At 38.1% G+C, this 18059-nt stretch overlaps 1 long non-coding RNA gene across 1 annotated transcript in view; it reads right to left on the bottom strand.

Moving 5' to 3' along the window:
- Positions 1–10178: 10178 nt before the first annotated feature.
- Positions 10179–18059, bottom strand: part of LOC131236321 (uncharacterized) — a 40057-nt gene continuing 32176 nt past the window's right edge. The window contains exon 3 of the long non-coding RNA XR_009166685.1: positions 10179–10220. This is a non-coding gene — a long non-coding RNA (uncharacterized LOC131236321). The remainder of the gene's footprint in view (positions 10221–18059) is intronic.

Raw genomic sequence — 18059 nt, 5'->3', positions numbered from 1 at the left:
AACTAACACAGGAAAGACCTTATAAAAATTTGATCATGGCGATGGTTAGCTTGGAACTGTTAGCTTATGTTAAATTTATGCAGAAGTCTTGGTGCCTTTTTTTCCCCCCCATTAAATATGGTTTTTGACCATTGTCTATTTGTTGGTCATCATCTAATATGGAGTATTTGGTAGGGTGGAATGTAAGATCACCATTTTGGATTATCAATCAATGGGCCCCACATTTCTGATCAACAAATTGCATGCTCAGTTACTGCAGCAGCTGCATCATGACATTTCCATGTTAGTTTACCCGATCCAGGTCCCTCGTGATATGCCCATGAGAAGTTAAAGTTATTTAAAGACTAAACTCCAATGATAGTCATAGATGAATGTGTTTAGAATTAGGTTCGTGAATGGGTGAAAAATAATAATAATAATAAATTTTTTTTTTGTAAGGTGCAGGTTCAAAATGAACCCCATGGTTAATCAGGATCTGGTTATAACAGATAGGGAGTGGATGACACTAAGTTTTTCGAACCCTCATTTTATTTCTGGAATCAGAAGTTTTGTGAAGTTTGCACGAGAACACCTTCCTGGTAGAGAAACCATTCTTTGTCCATGTGCCACTTGTAGATGTTTACGATTATCAGTTTCTTTGGATGATTTGGAAATACATCTAATGAAAAATGGATTCGACTTAAGCAATAGGGTTTGGGACATACATGGTGAGCATGTAGCACCTAAGCGTACTGAATATGCATCAAGTTCCCAACAGTACCACAATGTCTTGAACTTAAATGAGGTTCACAACACGATTGTTCAAGAACTCGGTGGTAATAACCTAGATGAAGTTGTACAGGATGAGCCGAATGTGACCCCTGTAGTCGAAGGCGTCTTTGGGGAAAATGAAACTGATGAGTTTGAAGAAAATCTACGAGACGCAATGGCTGAGCTATACCCAGGGGCCCAAGATTTCACCGTGCTAACTTTTATTGTACAACTTTTCAAATTAAAGGTGAACCATGGATGGAGCGAAAAAAGCTTTACAAAGCTCCTTCAACTACTAAAGAAGGTGTTACCTTCCGGTAACAAGGCCCCTACTAATACCTACCAAGCGAAGAAGATCATTACAAAGTTGGGTCTTGATTATGTGAAGATCCATGCTTGTTCAAATGACTGTATCTTGTACTAGAAAGAGAACGAGATGAAAACCAGTTGTTCAACTTGTAAAGCTCCTAGGTTCAAGATAGAAATGAATGTTGGGAAAAAATAATCTAAAGTACCTGTCAAGGTATTAAGGTATTTTCCATTAACACCATAGCTACAAAGAATATTCAGTGTGCCATGGTTAGCGAAAGAAATGTCCTGGCACTCAACTAGAAAATTGCAACATGAAAAGATGGAGCATCTAGCTGATTCTATTGCATGGAAGAATCTCGATGAGAAGTATATGGATTTTTCAGCTGAGCCTCGCAATGTTCGATTAGGCCTGGCTACAGATGGGTTTAACCCATTCGGTGCTTTGACTGCAGCTTATAGTTCATGGCCCGTTATGTGTGTGACGTACAACCTTCCACCAAAGTTTTGCATAAAACCTCAGTTTACTATGTTGACTTTGCTCATTGAGGGACCACAACAACCAGGAAAGGATATTGATGTTTATTTACAGCCATTGATTGATGAATTGTAAGACTTATGACATAAAGGGGTCACGACGTTTGACACATACCATAAAAATAAATTCAAGATGCGTGTCGTTTTGCTCTGGACAATCAATGACTTTTCAGCATATGGTAATGTTTCTAGATGTAGGACTAAGGGTAAGTATGGTTGTCCTATATATGGTCTCAACATAGATTCCTTAGGACTCCAATCTGGAAAGAAGCATGTTTATATGGGTCACAGACGATGGTTGCCAATGTCAGACCAGGCAAGGAAGGACACAAGTGCTGGCACATTCAATAAGAAGGTGGAGATACGATAACAACCCATTTGTCTGGACAGGATTGAGGTCGAAAGACAGACTGCGAACCTGAATGATCCGAAAAATTTTGTGCCAAGACCCGAGTACTACCTCTATTTTCCTTAGAAGTCATTTGTGGGTTAATTAGCGCTAAACTCGATTGCTTATGAAATTAGCATCAATCACTTTAAATTTGATCTGTAGGACTCAAAATCTGTAGTATCGTTAGCGCTATGTTACTCTGAAATCTGGGATTCAACACTAAATCCAGTTGCTGTCGGGAATTTTTAGAAGCTTTGGATCGAACCTGGACCACGCGTCGAAAGTCCGATAACGATGATCTTAGATAGTTATGGTCACCATGTTGGAATGGAGTGTTGGTTCAGATGGGGCCCTATGATTTTGTGGCCGGTTATGTGTCCCAAACATTCCTGACTTGAGACGGGAGGTTCTCGAGTTAGCCCATAGTTCTAAGATTGCGATGCATCCAGGTAGCACAAAGATGTATCAGGATATGAGAAATCTTATTGGTGGGACAACATGAAGGTTCACATTGCTGAGTTTATATCTCGTTGTCTCACGTGCCAGCAGGTCAAGGCAGAGCATCGCCGACCTCCTGAGCTGCTTCAGCCCATGCCCATAGCAGAATGGAAGTGAGACTTCATCTCTATGGATTTTATTTCTGAGTTGCCAAGAACGAGGAAGGGACATGACTCTATTTGGGTGATCGTCGACCGATTGACGAAGTCGGCTCATTTCTTACCGATCAGAGTCACAAACTCTGCAGACGAGTTGGCTAGGTTGTACATCAAGGAGATTGTACGTCTGCATGGAGTTCCCTTGGAGATTGTGTCTGATAGAGACATACATTTCACGTCTATCTTCTGAACTCGTATACAGGAAGCGATGGGTGTGAAATTGAAGTTTAGCACCGCGTTTCATCCGCAGACAGATGGGCAGACGGAACGTGTGAATCAGATTCTGGAAGACATGTTGCGAGCTTGTGTTTTGGATTTCAAGGACAGTTGGGATGATTGTCTCCCTTATGCAGAGTTCGCGTATAATAACAGTTTCCAGGCGAGTATCGGCATGGCTCCCTACGAGGCATTGTATGGTCGCCCGTGCAGAGCACCGCATTGCTGGGCAGAAGTTGGCGAGCGTAGTTTGATTGGCCCGGAGTTGGTGCAGGTGACTTCAGAGAAAGTTGACATTATTCGACGTCGACTTCTGACAGCCCAGAGCAGGTAGAAGAGTTACGCTGATACGAGGCGGCGACCGCTTGAGTTTGAGGTTGGAGACCATGTATTTCTTAAGGTTTCCCCTATGAAGGGAGTTCTGCGGTTCGGTAAGAAGGGAAAGCTCATGCCGAGATTTATTGGTCCATTTCAAATTCTGGATCGAGTGGGAGCGGTAGCATACCGCCTTGCTTTGCCCACACCACTTGCGGGCGTGCATAACGTATTTCATGTTTCTATGCTGAAGAAGTACGTTCCTGATCCTTCGCATATTATCAGTTGGGAGCAGGTGCAGTTGAGCGAGGATGCCACATATGTACTGCGACCGACGCGTATCCTACATAGGAAGGAGCAGGTATTGTGTAGCAAGGTTATCCCTCTTTTGAAAGTACTGTAGACGCATCATAGTGAAGAAGAGGCTACTTAGGAGACTGAAGTTGAGGTCAGAAAGAACTACCCTCAGATCCTTGAGGAATATGAGAAGGTACGAATTTCGAGGATAAAATTTTTCTTTAAGGGGGGTAGATTGTAATGACCCGAAAAATTTTGTGCCAAGATCCGAGTACTACCTCTATTTTCCTTAGAAGCTATTTGTGGGTTAATTAGTGCTAAACTCGATTGCTTGTGAAATTAGTATTAATCACTTTAAATTTGATCTGCAGGACTTAAAACCTGTAGAATCGTTAGCGCTATGTTACTCCAAAATCTAGGATCCAACACTAAATCCAGTTGCTCTCAGGAATTTTTAGAAGCATTGGATTAGACCTAGACCGCGCGTCGAAAGTTCGATAGCGATGATCTTAGACAGTTATGGTCACCTTGTTGGGCTTGACCATCACCTTAGAAATCAAGTCCAGATGATGTCCTGAGTCGATTTGCTTGAGTCCGGAGTGAAGAGGGTGAGAACGGTGAGAAATTAAATATGATTTTATGAAATCTGAGTCGTGTCGCTTGCGCGATGATTTTAAGCAATCTGACCGTTGGATTCTGACCCAATTTCACCCTCGGATCAGGGAAGATGGCCCAAGCATGTCATAGTGCTTGTGGACCTGATCGAGTTTCGGTGACCGTTGAATTAAGAGTGGTCCGCCACGGCTGATCTGTAAATCCGATCGGTACGAAAACTCAGCCTGACCTAGATCCATGGTCAGTGAGCTTAAGTCCGACCGCATGTGGAGAAAGGACCACCAGAAGTGTTCCGTTGGATCGAGAGAGGCTTGATTTGGTTATAACCTAAGTATACCTTAGCCTTAGGGCTATTTTCATCTATTTTAGGCCTATATAAAGACCTTAAAACCCTCACTCTCTTTTCCATACGAATTTCTTAACCCTAGCTAAGAAAGAGAGAGGAAAAGAGAAAGAAAGTGAGAGAGAAGTTGGTGAATCATCTTAAGATTCTTTCCTGTTACTCTACATCCTTAAACCATCACTTTTGAATTGTTATTCCGGCGATTCTAAGTTCCTTCTTGGGTAAGTTAATCTAACCCTAATCTGTTTTAGAGCTTAGAATAGTCTATGTGTTGTTATAGCTCATTTCTATTCTTGCCTTAGGTTATCTAGTCGCCGTTGACGAAGACATATCATCTGAATCAGTTCGGTGCGCTTTTTCTGGTTTAAGGTGCGGACTATATTCGTATAGGTTATGGTTTTCAAGGCTTTCAATACCAGTTAATGGTTTATTCTTGTTGTGGGTGCAATTTCACATGCCAAATGCTATGTTTATATTGCGTTCCTGATATGTATGTTATATTGAGATTTGTGTATTCTATGTATATGTAGGAAGTATCGTATACGTATAAAATATGAACATGTACTTGCCATAATTAACTGTTGTGTATTTGTGCTAGTTGTATGTGTGTCAACTCCTTGGCAAAAGGAATTGTCCAAATGCGTGTATTCCAACATACGTCATATATGTTGAACTATGTAGTCCAAGTGTTTGTAGAAATGTTAAATGGGCTAATGTGTAATACGTTATCCTATTTGTGGGCATTGAGAAGAGATTCTCAACTCTCCTATTGGTGTGTATGATTTCTTACATTCAATTTACATTCTTTGTTCTTTAAGTTCAGGCACTACTTATGTTGAAATCCATGTTAAGTGATATTCTTCAAATGCTCACATACTGTGTGATTTGAATTATTGTTCTATTACTGTTCTAAATTGTATATGCATATCTGTTATAATGGAATATGTTTGGGATTAGGAAATAGTCCAGGAAATCGGTAATCGGCCTTAAGTTTATGGCTGAGGTTGCTTTCGCCACGAAGGACGTGATTTGACGAACCTGAGTCGTATTAGAGTTGTTGACAGTGGTTTGGCCACACGGAGTGTTTGCGCACTCTATGTCGTTCAACCCAACGTGCGCTCGTGCTAGTCGAGTTCGTCAAGTAACCTGATTGTTCGATGTATGTTCACCATGTATGGACGCTATTGTTTGAATCTAGGGTACCAAACTTACCGATAAAATCCCGTTAACCGTTGTACCTTGATCCACTAAGACTCATGAGCCGGACATGGTGGTATGGGACACCGTGGTCGAGCTGTCAGCCTACGCTGGGGTGACGAGCCTCCCCGTAGTGACTAGTGAGCACACCAGACTCATGAGCCGATTATGGTGGTATGGGACACTATATTCATGCTGTCGGCCTACATTGATTGGTGACGAGCCCTTTGTAGTGACCTTAAGCATACCTGGATACTGCATTAAGGCGACGAGCCTTAGAGTAGTAATGAAGGTATGATAGGCGTGCATTGATTGGTGACGAGCCCTTTGCAGTGACCTAAAACCATATGATCGTATGAGATGGCCTAGGACTGACGACCCTAGAATGGATCACTGTGTGGAAATTGATATGAGGAAGGCACCTTAGCTTCCCAATCCTGCTGTATGAAAAGGACTAATAACAACTTGGAAATCATGTTCATGCACCGCATTTGCATGTGCATGGAAGTCATTGGCACTGCGGGAGGTTGTCATGCGTAACGTAAGATAAAGACACCGAGGGAGTAAGGCGAGGGCATGCATCATTTATACATACATCCTTGCACTAACAAGAGTAATTATGACATATTTGATTGTTCTGCTTTATCATTACTGCTTGATTGAATTGATAACATGTTAACCTTTGCTTTATTATTCCACTGAGTTGATCACTCACTCCTACGTTCTGGGGCGGTGTTTAAACACCAACCAGACTGTATTAAATACAGATGTTGACGCGACCCCTAAGGCAGAGCAGGAGTTCGAGGATGATGAGGCCGCATTTTCTTTTATGCAGTTCTTAGGCGGGTTCATGTGAACCATGTCCTGATGTGCAGAAATTCTGGGTTTTCTTTTGGGAATAGATGAATTTCATTTTGATGCTTGTATTTTTTGATAGCACCACTTGTAAGTATGACCTGGCATGTATACGTATTTCAGGGACTTACACCTGTACACATATTTTTTTAAGTCTTCCGCTTGCGTCCTTCACTTATCCCTGAATTATGTTGCAGTTTGGCGTAATCTATTCCATATTTTATGAAATTATACAGACAACATACATCCATCATTAAATATGTTGCATAAGTGATGTTTTAAAACTTGGGAGCTGAGTTATGCTCGACCCTCGAATTTCAGGGCGTTACAGCGAACCTGAATGTGCAATGGGGGAAGACTGAGAAGAGGAATATGAGGGGTATTGATGGAGGCCGACAAGAGCTAACGGGTGATGTTGAATCACCGTGGTTCTTCAAATGGTCTATATTATTTGATCTGGAGTATTGGAAAGATATTCCAGTGCGTCACAACCTTGATGTTATGCATGTCGAGAAAAATATATGTGAAATCCTTACCGCCTTGTTGTTGAACACACCTGGCAAGGCCAAAGATGATGCTAATGCACGCAAGGATCTAAAATGGTTGGGAATTAAGAAGCGTCTATGGCTAAAAAAGAGCAATGGCAAGATGATTCAGAAACAAGGTCCTTTTTGTTTAAGAAAAGAAGAGAAAAAGCTTTTCATCCAAGCTTTGCATGACCTGTGTAAGCCAATCTATTTTAGTGCGAATTAGAAGACCATCATAAAGGGAGATTGCGTGGATTTAAAGGGAATGAAGTCTCATTCTTACCATGTGTTGATGCAACATTTGCTCCCAGTTCTCATCCAGCATGCATTTAGGGATAGGAAGGTCATTCGTCCTATAACTACAAGCTTTTGCACCTTCTTTAATGCCTTGTGCTCGACAATAGTAGACGTTTAAACGCTCCTCACTCTTGAGAGGGGTATGGCTAGGACGTTATGTCAGCTTGAGATTATATGCCCTCCATCTATATTTGTCGTGATGATGCATCTGTCGATCCACTTGGCTTACAAGGCTTGCATATGTGGTCCTGTATACTATCGATGGATGTATCCATTTGAAAGGTATGCTATAAGTTTAGTAAGAATAATCTGGCTTAACATCTACGGTTGTATGTATTTGTAATGTATCATTATCTTTGTTAAGTTCATGAAGACATTCAAGGCCTATGTCCGTAACATGACGTGACCTGAGGGTTGCATTGCAGAACAATATATCCAAGAGGAGACAATTATATATTGCAACCAATGCAGAGGAAAACAAAAAACAAGCCTCTTGAAAAAATTGGAAAACGGTTTGATGGAGTCATTTCAGGACTATAAAAGTTGCAAGATGTTGTTGATGATGGTAACATTGATGATGATGTTGGTCCAATAGGTTCATGTCAAAGTGTTATCCTAGCGGGTATCGGATACAAACAGGCTCGTACATGGGTACTGAAGAGTCATCCCAGTTATGATGTGTGGGAAGTGTATGCACAATTAGCTCATTTGTATATATCTTCTTTACTTTATGTGATTTCAATATAACAATGGTATCAAATAACGGGCAGGAAGCACAAAGATTTCTTTCATTGATGTTACAGGAAGACCAACAGGGTGCCTAACGAGGATGAATTCATACCTTGGTTGAAGAGGCAACCAGCGTTTAGCGAATCTAACAATAAAGAATTTAAAGATATAGTGAGAGGACCTCTATTTTTTTGTACTAAATACAATAAGTATTGTATTAATAGTTTTCTCTTTGTCACTAAGGACTATGAGGAGAATAAAATGAACCAAAACAGTGGGGTTATGACAGAGGGTATGACCACCTTCCGATCTAGTACTAAGGATATGAATACAGTGGATGAAAATCAACCTTACTACGGAGTCCTTTGTAGAATTATCCAATTGAAGTACAGAACAGGGTACAAGCCCCTCCTATTTAAGTGTGATTGGGTGAAGGTGACACATTATGGTGTTTCTTTTGATGTCGAAGTGAATCTGAGATTAGTAAATTTGTCCAGTCTTTACAGTTCAGACAAATTGGGTGACGAGCCGTTCATTCTTGCGGAGCATGCCACACAAGTTTTCTACTCCAGAGATCTAAAAAATCCTAAATGGCATGTGGTATTGGAGGTTCTAAAAAAGATTTTTATCGAAGAAGAGACTTGCCATCTATCAGAATGATTTAAGGATGTAATTGATGCCGATGCAGGACCTAATCTCACCTCATTAGTAATTGTTGATGAGTTGATATTTAATGAACCTAAAGACATCAGTGTTGTAGTCGAGAAAACAAAGAAAAGAAAGCGACCAAGGAGAATCTCTTGAATTGTTTATATTTTCTAAGCATGTAACAATATGATAATTCTTGGAGGAAATCCAATCAAGGTATGGTTAATGTAGTGAATTGTTTGTACTTTATCTGTTATCCAAATTATTGTATTAATCATTAGTGTTTTTGTTTTATTTTATTTTATTTAATTTAAACAGGCACATGGATTCACAACCAAAGGCATTGGGTGTGCACTTGACCGAGACTACAAATGCGAGCAAGACCAAAGGTAATATGATAGTTCTCCTTAATTAGATATGTAAATTTCAATTTTCTTATATATTGGTGGTAGTCAATGATGTGTATATATAACTGTTATTCTTTTGATGTTGTTGTGCCAGCTTCTTCTTCTTCGTCTAGAAATGAGGTCTTACTAGGGGTGCTTTTTTACATGAACAACCTGATAGGAAAAAAGTTCTAATGACGAATGTATTCAGGCAACCGAATGAGATTGTCCTGAACAAAAGCAATTTGCATCACATATTGGTATCCTCACCCGTAATCATATCCCAATCATATACCGGGACTTTTGCCAGGTGCCTCATGTACACATTCAAATGATCATAGAGTCATTGTCACGGGCTTATGAGTTTGAGGGTTAAAGTTGGGATGCAAGTCTTGATTACATTACAAAACGCATCAATGAAGCATGGAGGAATTACAAGAGAAGATTGAATACAAAGGCTACGGAGAAAAACCGTAGCAAAAGCCCTTTTGCTACGGATATGATCCGTAGCACGTCCGCCGCTATTGGTGCGGTAGCTAAAGACCCAGCTACGGACTAAATCCGTAGTAATAGATACAAATTACTACGGATATAGTCCGTAGCAATAAAGATAACTACGGATATAGTCCGTAGCAATAGATGCCAATAGCTACGGACAAAAGCCGTAGCTATAGCTACAGATTATATTTCTACCTATTTTTTTAAAAATTGTCATAATACGACCTGTTTCCATTGCAAGAACCTGCTGTCATTGATAACTCATCTAAGCTTAATGCTGATAGAAATAGTACATAAAATGCAATCAGAAAAAAATGAAACGATGCATTTATTACAAATAGCAATCAAATCATATAATGCATCCTACATTCACATTTCTAAATAAACAATACTTCACTTTGCTCAACCTATCATAAGAATTACAACTAAGGCGTGCCCTCATGTATAAGAAACAAATACACTCCAACACAGTAAACACCCTCTATATGCATTCAATAATGCTCACATTTTTACAGAATTTTCTTCCTTCAGACGGTCAATTTCAGCAAATGTAGAAGATGGAACTTCTTCTTTCCTTGAAACTGCAAATGTAACTTCTATGGACTTCGACACAAGATCACTTTCATCCTCCACTGACTTCTTTAGTTTGTCAGCCTGTATAAAATAGCATTTGTAGACACAATCAATCAAGCATGCCTTTATACACATCTCAAAAGGAAGAAAGAAAAAAAAACACTTATATATGGAGAAATTTTAGGTTTAAGAAATCGGGTTCGGGTTTGAGATCGGGTTTAGTTTGGGTTTTCAAGTTTAGGTTTAGGTTAAGGAGTTGAGATTAGGATTAGGTGTAGGTTTAGGTTTAAGGATTTGAGAATACATTTAGGTTTTAAGTTTATGTTTAGATTTTAAGTTATAGGTTATAGCTTTAGGGAATTGAGAATAGGTTAAGGTTTAGGTTTAGGAAATCGGGTTCGGGTTTGGGATCGGGTTTAGGTTTGGGTTTTCAAGTTTAGGTTTAGGTTTAGGTTAGGGAGTTGAGATTAGGATTAGGTGTAGGTTTAGGTTTAGGGATTTGAGAATACATTTAGGTTTTAGGTTTAGGTTTAGGTTTTAGGTTTAGGTTAAGGTTAGGTTTTAGGTTATAGGTTATAGGTTATAGGTTATAGGTTAAGGTTTAGTTTATAGGTTTTAGTTTAGGTTAAGGTTATAGGTTTAGGTTTAGGTTAAGGTTAAGGTTTAAGTTTAGGTTATAGGTTATAGGTTATAGGTTAAAGCTTTAGGGAATTGAGAATAGGTTAGGGTTTAGGTTTAGGAAATTGGGTTCGGGCTTGAGATCGGGTTTAGTTTGGGTTTTCAAGTTTAGGTTTAGGTTAAGGAGTTGAGATTAGGATTAGGTGTAGGTTTAGGTTAAGGAGTTGAGATTATGATTAGGTGTAGGTTTAGGTTAAAGGATTTGAGAATACCTTTAGGCTTTAGGTTTAGGTTTAGGTTTAGGTTATAGGTTTAGGTTAAGGTTTAGGTTTAATTTATATGTTATAGGTTATATGTTATCGCTTTAAGGAATTGAGAATAGGTTAAGGTTTAGGTTTAGGAAATCGGGTTTGGGTTCAGGATCGGGTTTAGGTTTGGATTTTCAAGTTTAGGTTAGGGAGTTGAGATTAGGATTAGGTGTAGGTTTAGTTTTTGGGATTTGAGAATACATTTAGGTTTTATGTTTAAGTTTAGGTTTTAGGTTAAGGTTTAGGTTTAGGAAATCGGGTTTGGGTTCAGGATTGGGTTTAGGTTTGGGTTTTCAAGTTTAGGTTTAAGTTTAGGTTAGGGAGTTGAGATTAGGATTAGGTGTAGGTTTAGGTTTTGGGATTTGAGAATACATTTAGGTTTTATGTTTAAGTTTAGGTTTTAGGTTATAGGTTTAGGTTTAGGTTAAGGTTAGGTTATAGGTTATAGGTTAAGGTTTAGGTTATAGGTTTTAGTTTAGGTTAAGGTTATAGGTTTAGGTTTAGGTTTAGTTTTAGGTTTAGGTTATAGGTTAAAGCTTTAGGGATTTGAGAATAGGTTAAGGTTTAGGTTTAGGAAATCGGGTTCGGGTTTGAGATCGGGTTTAGTTTGGGTTTTCAAGTTTAGGTTTAGGTTAAGGAGTTGAGCTTAGGATTAGGTGTAGGTTTAGGTTTAAGGATTTGAGAATACATTTAGGTTTTAGGTTTAGGTTTAGGTTATGGGTTATATGTTTTGGGGAGTTGAGAATTGGTTAAGGTTTATGTTAAGGAAATCGGGTTCGGGTTCAGGATCGGGTTAAGGTTTGGGTTTGCAAGTATAGTTTAGGTTTAGGGTAGGGAGCTGAGATTAGGATTAGGTGTAGGTTTAAGTTTAGGGATTCGAGAATACATTTAGGTTTTAGGTTTAAGTTTAGGTTATAGGTTATAGGTTTAGGTTTAGGTTTTAGGTTTAGGTTAAGGTTAGGTTATAAGTTATAGGTTATAGGTTAAGGTTTAGGTTATAGGTTTTAGTTTAGGTTAAGGTTATAGGTTTAGGTTTAGATTAAGGTTTACGTTATAGGTTATAGGTTAAAACTTAAGAGAATTGAGAATAGGTTAAGGTTTAGGTTTAGAAAATCAGGTTCGGGTTTGAGATCGGGTTTAGTTTGGGTTTTCCAGTTTAGGTTTAGGTTAAGGAGTTGAGATTAGGATTTGGTGTAGGTTTAGGTTTAAGGATTTGAGAATACATTTAGGTTTTAGGTTTAGGTTTAGGTTATAGGTTATAAGTTTAGGTTAAGGTTTAGGTTTATGTTATACGTTATAGCATTAAGGAATTGAGAATAGGTTAATGTTTAGGTTTAGGAAATCGGGTTCGGGTTCGGGTTCGGGATCGGGTTTAGGTTTGGGTTTTCAAGTTTAGGTTTAGGTTTAGGTTTGGGAGTTGAGATTAGGATTAGGTGTAGGTTTAGGTCTAGGGATTTGAGAATACATTTAGGTTATTGGTTTAGGTTTAGGTTTTTGGTTTAGGTTAAGGTTAGGTTATAGGTTATAGGTTATTGGTTAAGGTTTAGTTTATAGGTTTTAGTTTAGGTTAAGGTTATAGGTTTAGGTTTAGGTTAAGGTTAAGGTTTAGGTTTAGGTTTAGGTTATAGGTTATAGGTTATAGGTTAATGCTTTATTGAATTGAGAATAGGTTAAGGTTTAGGTTTAGGAAATTGGGTTCGGGTTTGAGATCGGGTTTAGTTTGGGTTTTCAAGTTTAGGTTTAGGTTAAGGAGTTGAGATTAGTGTAAGTGCTATAGTTTATATCCCTGTAAGTTGTCAAATTTGTGGTGACAAAATCTCTGTTATGTTTTATATAACCTGCTTAAGTGAAGCTCTCTCAAGGATCAACATTCATGACTTCATGAACAAACTAAGCTCACATCAAGCAAAGCTCTCAAGTACAAGACTCAAGATCTTGAATGCAAGAGCTGCTCACAAAACAAGACTCAAGCCGAAAAGAAAGTACAAGGCAAGACTCAAGTTGAAAGTCAAGCTGAACTCAAGACTCAAGTTGAAAGTCAAGCTGAACTCAAGACTCAAGCTGAAACTCAAGCCACTTTCATGATTGAGCTACTTCAAGGTTTAGTCTACATCAAGACTTCAAGGCTCATTCTTCATGGTCTCTTGTTTCAATGTCCATACTTCATGATTGAGGTTTGTTTGACCATAGGATGACCTTAGAAGTAGGTCATTTCGGATACATAAGTCGAATGTTATTTTACATGTGATTGGTCTGTTCTTCGACCAGTCTTAGGTCTGCTTCGACTAGTCCTAGACTTGCTTCGACCAGTCTAAGAAAATCCTCGACCAGTCGTAAGTTTGTTACAAATTCCGGATAAAATCTGTTAGCCTTCGACTAGTCCTGGAATCTGTTCGACCAGTCGTAGGAACAGTGTTTCTGCATCTTCGACCAGTCGTAGAATCTACGACTCGAAGTCCAGCGAACTTTTGCAGGACCTACGACCAGTCGAAGGAAACCTACGACCAGTCGTAGGTGACCTACGACCAGTCGTAGAACGGTCAAAGCAAATCCCGCCGGATTTTTCAAATATCTGTTATGGCTTCGACTAGTCGAAGAGCACTCTAGACCAGTCGAAGACCTGATCTTTTCACCTATAAATAGTGCACGAATCTCAGAAGAAATCATCGATTTAATTAAAGTATTCACGCCAATCTTCGTCGAACTTCTGAGAGATAATTTTGTGCTCCATCTAAGCTAAGTGTGCTTATTTAATATCTTCTTTCCTTAGCTTTATTTTAATTGATTTTGTTTCTTATATTCCAATCTGATTTGATAAAGAGGAATTGTTATTCCCTTTCTTTGGAATCAAAATCAATTAAGGCAAGCCCTATTTGGTTTAATTTAAAATCTATTAGAATTAGAACCATTGTAATCGAGTACTGGACATTGAACTTGGACATTCAATCATCTACTCTGACTTGGTTCTACCGGGCTGCTACAACGAAGAAGATATTCAGGTATTTTACATATTGTAAATTCCTTTCTAATATTTTGGTTTCTTTCAAGATTTGCCAGAAAAATCTTGTTATATTGGTTATCTGAGGAAAGCCAGGAAAACTCAGAAGTGGGGTTTTTTAATTGTGTAAGCCCACATACAAAGACACAATTGTAAGGGTTTTGGGTGAACCTGGGAAAACCTATCTTTAGTGAACGCTAATATCCCCTGTGTGAGGATATTAGGAGTGGAGTAGCTTTTTGTGTGGCTGTTGGATAACAGTTGGTGAACACACAGGCGAACCACTATAAACCTTGTATTGTGGTTGATTGTTTTACTCTTCTAATTTTTATTCTTTTTGTGGGATGTATGTATGGTGGTGAATGTTGTAATTATTTCAAGCTTTGTGAGAATGTTGTAATAGCTTAGAATTTACTTTCTGCTATTCCTTTATAAGCTTGATTTTCAATTTCATTTTGAAAGTTGTTCCAGCAAGGTTGCCCTGCCATTTTTATGGTGTATGGCTGTCCCTAGAACAATACATCTTTAATTACAAGTTATTTCAATTCAGTTCATATTTGTTTTTGTATTCCTCTTCGATTTGAGACTTGATACAAAGACCTTTCTAGAAATAAGGTTGTCCTACCATAAACTCTGTTTTTGGTGTAAGGTTGTCCTTAGAATAACGTTTGTATCAACCTCTCAAGATCTGAATTTTGAGGTTGTTTTTCTATTCTGCATTATTATTTAATTTGGCTATCATTTTCTTTATTATTCCGCTGTTATAAGTTTTTATTTGGCATTGTCCTATTCACCCCCCCTCTAGGACATATAGCATATAGCTTGGCCTTTTCAAGTGGTATCAGAGCCTAATAGCTCCTTTTAATTCTTGGATTTAATTCCTGAGCTAATGATTTAAGCTATTCAGATGTCAAATTTTGATAGCCTTTCAGTCACTAGGCCTCCACCCTTTGATGGCTCCAACTATGCTTATTGGAAAGCCATAATGAGGATCTTCCTCAAATCAATGGATGAAAATGTGTGGCAAGCCACAGTGACTGAATGGAATCCTCCTATCATGGAAGTTACTGGGGTTGATGGTTCAAAGTCTATGAAAACCACACCATATTACCAATGGACCACCCTTCAGAAAAGTGAGAGTAGTGCAAATGCTAAAGCACTAAATGCAATTACTTGCGCACTATCACCGGATGAGTTCAAAAGAATCATTTCCTGTGATACTGCAAAGCAAGCTTGGGATACATTAGAAATGACACACGAGGGTACTACAATTGTCAAAAAATCTAAAGTCCAACTCCTCACAACCAGATTTGAAGAAATTCATATGGAGGAAAATGAGATGTTTATGGACTTTTACACTAGATTGAATGACATTGTAAACTCAATGTGGGGTCTTGGCGATAAAATCCCAAAAAGTAAAGTATGTGCAAAAATATTACGCTCACTTCCTGAACGGTTCAATTCTAAAGTAACCGCAATCCAGGAACTTCGTGATACGGATAATATGAGGGTTGAAGAACTAGTTGGTTCTCTACAAACCTACGAGTTAAACTTTAAAGCTCCTAAAGGTAAATCTATCGCTCTAAAATCTTCTAAATGTAGTTCAGAAGAAAATTCTGATTCAGAAGATGACATGGCTCTTTTAGCTAAAAAATTTTACAAAATTTTCAAAAGCAAGAAAAGAGTTGATTTTCAAAAATCAAATGACAAAAAGAAGTTTAGACCCAAATCTCGAAAATCTTTGAAAGATAGTCAATGTTACAACTGTCTAGAATATGGGCACTTAGCAAATAGATGTCCTAAAAGGGACAAACCCAAGAAGAAGGGTATGTTGGCTACATGGGATGAATCATCTGATTCTGAAGGTTCTTCTGAATCAGAAGATTCTGAAATCGAGTCGGGCAATGAGGTCAAAGCTCTTATGACTCTAGCCAAATTCACATTTTCAGATAATGACTCTACGAGTGAAGAAAATCTGAATAGTGAATGTGAAAATGAAGATGATCTTCAAGATGCTTACAATGCCCTATATAAGGAAAGTTGTAAAATTGCTGTCAAACTTAAACTTCAAAAAGAAAAGTTTTCTAAACTCAAAAATTGTTTTGAATCGCTTGTCTTAGAAAAATCACAAATTTCAGATAATTTTGAAAAATCAAAATGCGATTTGGAATTTAAAAACTCTCAAATTGTTGATTTAAAATCTGAAATTGAGAAACTTAAAACTGAAGTTTCCTCTCTTCTGAGTTTAAAGGACACATGGAAATATGCCCAAGGTGATCCAAAGTTAGAAAAATTGTTATCCGGATCAAGAAAATGTGGCGATCGATCCGGGTTGGGCTATGATAAAAATCAACCTCCTAAACAAAAGTATACTCCTCCTATATTTGTTAAAGGAGAGTCCTCAAACTCAAAAGGGAAAAGTACTTATCAAGATTTTTCTAAAAATTCAAAAACTTTTCAAAAACCTAGAAACAGCCATATCAACTTTAATCAGAATCGAAATCCACTAGCTGAAAAGATAGTTGATTTACTCAAGGAGCTATTAAAATCTAACTCTATAGGTCATTCCTACAAATATACACAAAAGAAGACCAACTATGTTCCTAAACCCAAAACAATTATGAAATGGATTCCTAAAGTCACCTGCTTGGTTGCTCACACCGCTTTCAAAGCAACAAGTCATTCAAAGTGGTACCTAGACAGTGGATGCTCCAGGCATATGACAGGTGACAAAGCTTTATTCACCGATCTGAAAGATATGACTGATGGGTCAGTCACATTTGGTGATGGTAGCAACTGCAAGATAATAGGCCAAGGTACGGTTCAACTTTTTAATCTTCCTGTGTTTAAAAATGTTTTATATGTTGAAGGCCTAAAGCACAACTTGCTTAGTATATCACAAATATGTGATAATAACCATAATGTTCGGTTTTCTAATCAAAGCTGTGAGATATTAAATAATAAGGGTTCTGTAATATTAACTGGACGTAGAACGTCTGAAAATTGCTATATTATTAGTGAATCCAGCTCATCTAATCAAACATGTTACATGGTCCATACAGACGAGACTGATTTATGGCACAAACGTCTTGGACATGTACATTATCGAAATTTATATCGATTGAGCAAACGAGAACTTGTAAGAGGTTTACCCAAACTTCAGAAATTAGATAAAATATGTGGTGAATGCCAGATAGGCAAACAAACAAAGAACTCACACAAAAAGGTGAATTCAAATACCACATCAAGACCACTCGAACTTCTCCACATGGATCTGATAGGACCTACCAGAACAGAAAGTCGAGGTGGGAAAAAGTACATCTTGGTAATAGTTGATGACTTTACCAGATTCACTTGGGTAGTCTTCTTAAGGGATAAATCTGAAACCCTTGAAGAAGTAAGAAAAGTTCTCAAAAGGATTCAAACTGAAAAATCTTCTCAAATCAGTAAAATTCGTAGTGATCATGGATCTGAATTTGAGAATAGCAATTTTGAGAAGTTCTGTACCGACCAAGGAATATTACATGAATTCTCTGCTCCCAAAACTCCACAACAAAATGGAATTGTAGAAAGGAAGAATAGGGTGCTTCAAGAAATGGCTAATGTCATGTTGAATAGCATGAAGCTCTCTAAAAATCTTTGGGCTGAAGCAGTCAACATAGCTTGCTATATTATTAACCGAGTCTACACAAAAAAAGATAATAATAAGACGGCTTACGAATTGTGGTTCAATAAAAAGCCTACTGTTAAATACTTTCGAGTTTTTGGCAGCAAGTGCTATATTTTACGTGATCGTGAAAATTTGGGAAAGTTCGATACGAAGAGTGATGAAGGTATTTTTCTAGGATACTCTTTAAACAGTCGAGCTTATAGAGTCCTGAACAAAAGGACTGGTGTGATTCAAGAATCCATTAATGTTGTCATTGATGATCATTTAAACACACCAACTTCTAATTCAGATAATGATGAAGTACTAATCATTGATAAACCTGATAC

The sequence above is a fragment of the Magnolia sinica genome, unplaced genomic scaffold (assembly GCF_029962835.1).
Source record: "Magnolia sinica isolate HGM2019 unplaced genomic scaffold, MsV1 ctg363, whole genome shotgun sequence".
Classification (NCBI taxonomy): Eukaryota; Viridiplantae; Streptophyta; class Magnoliopsida; order Magnoliales; family Magnoliaceae; genus Magnolia; species Magnolia sinica.
This window is presented reverse-complemented; position numbering and strand designations above follow the sequence as displayed.